Consider the following 7,205-nt stretch of genomic DNA (forward strand, 5'->3'; position numbering starts at 1 on the left):
TCTCAATGCGGATTTTCAGAAAATAGCAAGGAGAGATAAGAATGCCTTCCTGAACATACAGTGCCAAGCAGTTGAGGACAACAGCCAATTGAGGAACACAAGAGCTCTGTACAAGACAATCACAGATATCAAAGGAACCCAGACGGCCACTGACGTCCGACGGACAACCGAACTCGGCCGCAACTCGGCGGCCGATTTCGGACGTCCGCCGGAATTCCGGCGTACGTACGAAAGCGGATGGTCGAATCCGTTCGCCCAGCGGACAGCCGCCGTACGTCCGCCACTGGATTTGCTTTTACACAGCTATGATATAGTTTGTAGTCGTCGTGCTCGTCTGAACTGCGTATAAATCAGTAATGCCGTCAAGTGTGCATTATATGATGCCAGAGCGAATCGATGCGATAGAAAGCGTTTCCATTAAACAGTTTTTTTTATTTTCCGCATGTTTCATCGTTGAATTCTTCCATCCAAAATTTTTGATTAAAAGTTAAATGACCATTAAACATGTTTCTATCATGATTCTTCGGTGAAAATTTAATCAGTGGCTGAATAGACGCAGCAAGCAGCAAGCTCAAAAAGAACGAAACCGAACCTATCCTCAAAAAAATCTGAAATGAGCCAATCCAATCCACCTGACAAGTTGAAGTAGTTTAGTCATGGAAGATGGCTTCACGTTTCCGTGTTCTGCATTTTCTGCGCAGTTACAAATACCTACTGCTGTAATGCACTGCTAGCATTGTTTTTGCTGTGGCTTGGTGCGGCTGGCACACTTTGTTCACCCGCTGATTCCAAAGTAAGTATTTCACCGAACTTTTGTTTCTTTAGTTGAACTTTTCGATGCACCGATAGTGGTGAGCTTTTGCGTAAGGAAACAGCTCTGTACAGCAGCCGAACGGTCGAGTGTTTTAGGCGAGACTGACAGGATGGCTCCGCGCCGACTAACTAAAGTGCAGCCTCAAGTCTGAGGGCCATCTTTTCGGCATTACTGGACGCTGCGCCAGTAAGCAGCGCAACTTCTCTGTCTCTGATAAAGGAGTGCCTGCCCGAGCTTTAAAGGAGTTAATTTATTAACCATGCGCAACGTGCTGAGTCGTAAAAACTATACGAGAAAACTTTTGCACTCCTCGAGCCTATCGTGCGACATGCCTACACTTGTGAAAACGTCGCGAGTTTTTTTTGTTTTTTGTTCTTAATGGACAGCCGCTGATCTTTCTCTCTCGAGCTTTACGGCAACTACAGTTTCTAGAAGGAACGGCTGTAGCTACTAAATAACTAAATGTTTAGTACTCTCCTTCAGCTTTGACAAACCAGGACAGCACCTTGCGCATGTTGGTTATGCATGTGGGACCGAACCGCGCAGAACAACCGGACAAGGAGATCAGAGAAAAAAAAAAGTCACCACTTGTCTTTTTCCTGACCCGTTGTTCTGCACTGTTCTGGCACGAATTTGACATACCGCCGCCGCGATACAGTTGGGCTGTGAGCTCTGGTGCCTGCAACGCCTTCTTTTATGCAAAACAGGCGTACTGGGAGGCCATGCAAGCCGCGGGCTAAAAAAAAAAAAAAAAAAAAACGAGTTGAGCAAAAGTGAGATGAAAACAAAATTATTGTTGCTTTTTCCTTACAGATATTCAAAGGCTCCTCAGAACTTCACTGCATTATTGACAGCGAGATAATGCCAAAGCTGCACTAGAGCCATGCAGCACCTTATAGTGCATGATACTGAGCTTATGTGTCGCACTGAAAGCTCTTACCATGTTCTTAGATTATCATATTAAAGTAGCTTTAAACCCATGCTTGTTAATACAGTGATAGCCATAAATTGAATCTAGGGCATCATGCTCACATACAAGGCTTCTGATAACCGCTGGTCACATGATGTGGGCTAAAGCAGAAACCTGTACCTGGTCATCTTACAAGCATTTGTGCAATTGATGCTTTTAATGTGTTGTAAAAGATTTTGTGTTCTGTTTCTGTATGGGAATGCTTTCCTTATTGAAGGCCAACATTTGGCTTGCTACAGCAAAACCTCTACCTAGTCATCCTAAAAACAGCACCGCAGTTGGTGCTTTTAGTGTATTGTAAAAGTATTTGTGTTCTGCTTCTGTATGGCAATGCTTTTCTCGTTGAAGACTAGCATGAGGCTTCCAAAAATTTTTCAGATGCCATTTGCTGTAGCCGATTTCGTAGGCCAACAGGAAGCAGCACTTTGAACATGGAAAACTGTCATCCACGGGGGAAAAACAGCAACATCCCTTTGCATTCTCATTTCTTTGGTATGGCTAAAAGTGAGTATTGTATCATTATCTATATTATTAATATTGGATCATGATTGTCAGTGTTGAAGTTGTTTGAGCGTGATGATTTTAAACACACAGGACATCCCTTCGACATTAAGGTTTTAGCTTGTTTACATGTAGGATGTTGAATTGGTTTCAACAAACTTTATGCAGCAAATTCTTTTTACATTGTCCACCATGTTACTTTTTGTCATTGGACACAGTCGTCCACTCTTAGCTTGAATGGGAATGTGTGGCATGCAGTTTGCAAAATAGCAATGCATCCGTCACAGCCATGCATCAAGGCTAAGTGGCTTGTGCGTAGAGGGACCAGCCGCTCCAGCTTCACGTCATCTGCCTCTTTGCTCCGGTGTGCAGACGTGCATTGAGGCAAAGTGGTTTATTTGTAGAGAAACCAGGAGCTTCTTTGTCACATCTGGCTGTTTGTTACGGTGTGCAGATGCGCATTGAGGCAAAATGGCTGATGTGTAGAGGGACCAGGAGCTGCTGCTTAACGTCCTTCGCCTCTTTACTACAGTGCACAGCCGTGCATTGAAGCTAAGTGGCTTGTGCATGGAGGGCCCAGGAGCTGCAGCTTCACGTCTGCCTCTTCGCTCAGGCACGCAGGTGCGTATTGAGGCAAAATGGCTTATGCATAGAGGGACCAGGAGCAGCTGTGTGGCGTAGTGTGTATATTTGCTATGGTGCGTATCGAAGTACAATGGGGGGCTCATGTGTAAAGGTACCATGAGCTGCTGCGTCATGTCGTCTGCCTCTTTACTATGGTGCGCAGGCATGCATCAAGGCAAAGTGGCTTATGCATAGAAGGACCAGGAGCTGTTGCTTCACATCTGCTATGATGCGCAGCTGCGTATTGTGGGTGGTGGTGGAAAACATTGCCATCAGATACAAATACAAGAGGTTACTACTAGCTGACCCTGAGGGGGCCTGTCCTGACAAAAACAAGGGGTCCCTAGTTTGGGACCCCAGTGGTGGTAGAGGGACTAGAGGATGGTACTTCACGCTGTCTGCCTCCTCGCTACGGTGTGCAGCTGCGATGGATGCAGTGGCATCTCAAAAAGTGGATGCCACGCACTCGCATGTTCATCCTGAGTGGACGACTGTGTACCTGCTATAGCTTTGTTATTCATAGAATAAACCTAGGCCAAGTTGGATAAATTATAGCTCACCTCATATGTGGTCAGCAAAGAAAAGCCACTCCAGAAAATCTGATGCATTTATTGTCATAGGGTTCTTATTCATATACATGCTACTGACAAGTCAGATTCTTCACCCTCAGAAATGCCAGAAAAATAACCAAGGGTGCGTCTGTAATAGTCTAGCTTGCTCTTTCTTTGCAGACTTGAGTCAGATGTGTGTTCCATTGCTGTGGGTGGGACAGGTGTGAATCTTTGATTTTAAGCTTGCAACAAGTATGTTATTGTAGTTTAAAGGCAAAACGGTACTAATAATCGTAGCCCCCGTGGCCTTTATCCCCTTTTAATAGTGTTGCTAGACACTGAATTACTAGTTTACTCTGCACTGTTTCTGTCTAGTTAATGTGCGGAGATGTACATATATTTATATGACTTGGAGTTGTCGACTTTGTACTTAGAAACATTGTAGTGTTATCTGATGTGTTGCTTTCATTTCTTTAATGATTTCTGTAAGGGATCGGTGGGTATGCTAGGCACCATTATTAGTCTGCTCTTTTTGGGTCACCTGTTCAATGCCCAGCTGCGGCCGTCTCCCACTTGCCCTCGGACAGGAGGCGGAGAGACGCGCACAGATAGGCAGCTACAGCAGCTACAGTGCTTAACGGAAACGTAGGCAGAGAGGGAAAGAAGTCCCCTCTTCCGAGGACTTTGCTGTCGCACTCGAAGACGCGGGGACAGGCAGTTTGTTCTCGTTGCTGTGTCATGTAGGGGGCTCATTTTTATTTAAGGAGCTTTACGAACAGTATACAACTAAGGGGTCCTTAGTACTAAGCGTACTAAGGGATCCTTAGTACGCGGACTGGACCCAGCACCCGGAGGCAGCACAGCTTTGAAACGAGCACCTCTTTTGGAAGAACTGCTTATCGTTCAAAGAAAAAACACTGTCAGGTTGAAGGGTGTAAGGCCCTCTTCCTTGTTGGGGAGCCCATAAAAGTGACAATTATTCAGTGCAGGCGCGCTGAGTGGGGTCTCGTTGAGGATTCCAACCCTTGATGTTAACAATGGTGGGAGATAGCGGCGTTGAAAAAGGGCAAGTGTGTAACAGTGACGGTATGATGTGGGTTGGCTTTCTGATGTGGTCCGCAATGGTGCTGACTCGGACGCCAATAATTGCAATAATTGCCCTGTAAAAGGAGCCGCCAAGGATGCAAGCTTTGGGCAATGGTTGCGCACGTGGGATACCGTTTTGATGGGTTCTAATTATTTATTTTCTTTTTTTTTTCCTAGGGGAGAGAGTTTGACATGTGACCTTGTGAGCCAATCATTTCGAGGTCCATTCTCTAAATTCCGTTTGTTGTGAAACGAATTTGTTGCCCCTTTTGCATTGCTTGTATTAGGGAGAGGGTGAAGAACTTATGAAAGTGGAAAGACATGCCAAAATGTTTGTTAGCCAGTCATGTGTGAGTTCGTTGTCATCGGGGAGAAGAAATGTGGGCGGAGTCCCGAAGTTAATGAAACGACGCCGCGGCCTGGAGAACTCGTTCTGAGCTAGATTTTGATCTCTTTACTCTTCGGCATAGATCATGGTCATTGTTTCACCTGTTGTAAATACGTACATTCATGTATAAAATTTTCAGTTCATCTTCCTCTCCGTGTGCAAGTTGTTGTGGCCAGATGCAGTAAATTCACTATTTTCATTTCTATATAATGTGCCTTTCTGAAGATGGCGAGCTCTTTTGTCCAATCCTGTAAGAAAGCTGCAAAGCGCTCCCAAATCTTCCACAAAACTGTGTGATATCTTTAATACTAACTGCGGCTTGGTGTCACTCAAAACATGTAATTGAGGTAGATTTCTTTCCCACCCCCCTTTTTGTTCGTTCAAATGAGGATCAGCGGACACTAACTCTTGCTTTTGTAATGCCCTAGGCCCCGCCTTAAGGTAGTACTCCAATGTCGATACCATTTTTATAGCTATGGCTGTCCAACAGCACTAATGTCTTTTATACACTTCTTTTACTAATCTCTTACCCAAGTGGCGGCTTATACTGCGGGGGCGAAAGTCTGGACAGTATGTCTGTAGATTTTGGACTAGAATCGCGATGTAAACGAATTGGGACCTTATTTCTCTTGCACACATGAAAGAACTAACGTTCAACTTTCACATCGACAAGTATGGTCCGAGTTTCCTGGTCGATGTGAAAGTTATGTGCTTTGATTGCATTTTGTGTAGTCCACACACTTGTCCCTGATATTACATAGGGGCAAATTAGGCGCCTTTACAGGGGCAGTTTCTTTGGCGCCCACTACCTTCCCCATAAAAAAGCTACAGTGTTTCTTGTGAACAGCTGGCCGCATTTATAAATACCATTATTTTTTTGTAATTTGTTGTGCGTAGTTGAGAAATCCATGACATACATCCATGCTGCATGCTGCCGGTAATACATCAGGAGCTTGTGGTTATCAGCTTTTTGTGTTTTGTGTAACTATAAGCCTTGCTATTGTAATGTCACATATAGCGCTGTGGGTAAACAAATAACTTTAGTTTTAACTCTTGTAGAAGCATGAACACTGCGCAATCACTGCGGCGGGCTATGCTTCCACATTGGGCTTTAGCCACATGTCAAATGTCTATCTTTATTCTCCTGCAGCAGCTTGCATGTTATCAGATAAGTTAATTCGTCGCAGCTGCTCTAAGGAGACGCTTTCTAGACGCTTGTAGCCTAGATGTTGATGTCGATATACCCCCGACACGCCCAGGGAATGTCTTCAGTAGAGGGTACATGGAAACCAGCGAAATGTGCAGTTTACAGAACAAAAAGGTAACAATTTTAAATGATGTTATTATTGATCACTTCTTTTCAGAGCAGGAACAATGACTTTAGAAATCTGCCTGTTAAACCGCTCAAAATGCAGGTTTCTGCCGCCAATGCGTACCTGTGTAATACTGCAATGCTCTGGCTGTGCTTTATGTTCATATACAGCATCATTTATGCTTAGTTTCTCTGCATGTGCACTCCATGTCTTGGGCATTGCTGAGGGCGCATAGCAGCAAGCATAACATGCCATGTTTGTTCAGAGTGGCATGTTCAAAGAGACGACATAAAAACATTAAAATACTGAATGCCAGGTTCTGGTCAAACTACTTTGTATCTTTTGTTATTCTGCATGGGTTTTGCTGCAGTTATATGATCTTCCTATATAGTATGTGACAGTTCTGAATGGAGATGCATGCGTACAGTGCCATCTGGAAAAAGCAATTGAGAGAAACTGGCAGTTGCCCTTGGAGATGTGTAATCAAAGTTCAGCACAGATAACTTGAATTTCATTTTCCCTTCTATTGCAGGAGGAGCCCAGCCTGCTCTTTCCATCTTAGGCCTGAAAGACTAGCAACAGCTGATCGAGCAAATGCACAGGATAGTAACTGCTCCTGGAATCCCGGCCTGCGGAGGCCGCCCACACAGAACTCGATCATCTCGCTAATTCCGAAATATTAGGTTTCAATAAATACCTTTTCCTCCACCACCTCCCCAAGGGAAGAGCTGTCACGGCCAAGGATAATTAAAAAAAATTATTCAAGTAGATTCTTAATACTCCAGTTGGCCTGCATTTTACCATGCCACTCCTTAACATCGATATTTTTTTAGTGTAGACTATTTATCCATGCAGTTTTTGCAATAAAGGCAAAAAAAATGCTTTTTTTACAACCTCGCATGCTGGTATGCCTATGCACTTAGCATGTTTTCAGGAATGGTGCATTTGTGTAAAGCTC

The 7,205-nt window shown here is 44.2% G+C and overlaps 1 long non-coding RNA gene across 1 annotated transcript; it reads left to right on the forward strand.

The window, feature by feature from the left end:
• Positions 1 to 660: 660 nt before the first annotated feature.
• On the forward strand, positions 661 to 6,955 carry LOC146201359 (uncharacterized). The gene is made up of 3 exons (XR_014705317.1): positions 661 to 793; positions 2,163 to 2,288; positions 6,780 to 6,955. It is a non-coding gene; the product is annotated as an uncharacterized LOC146201359 (long non-coding RNA).
• Positions 6,956 to 7,205: the final 250 nt, after the last annotated feature.

This window comes from Amblyomma maculatum, chromosome 2 (assembly GCF_055883805.1).
Source record: "Amblyomma maculatum isolate TAMU_Amacu chromosome 2, ASM5588380v1, whole genome shotgun sequence".
Taxonomy (NCBI): domain Eukaryota; kingdom Metazoa; phylum Arthropoda; class Arachnida; order Ixodida; family Ixodidae; genus Amblyomma; species Amblyomma maculatum.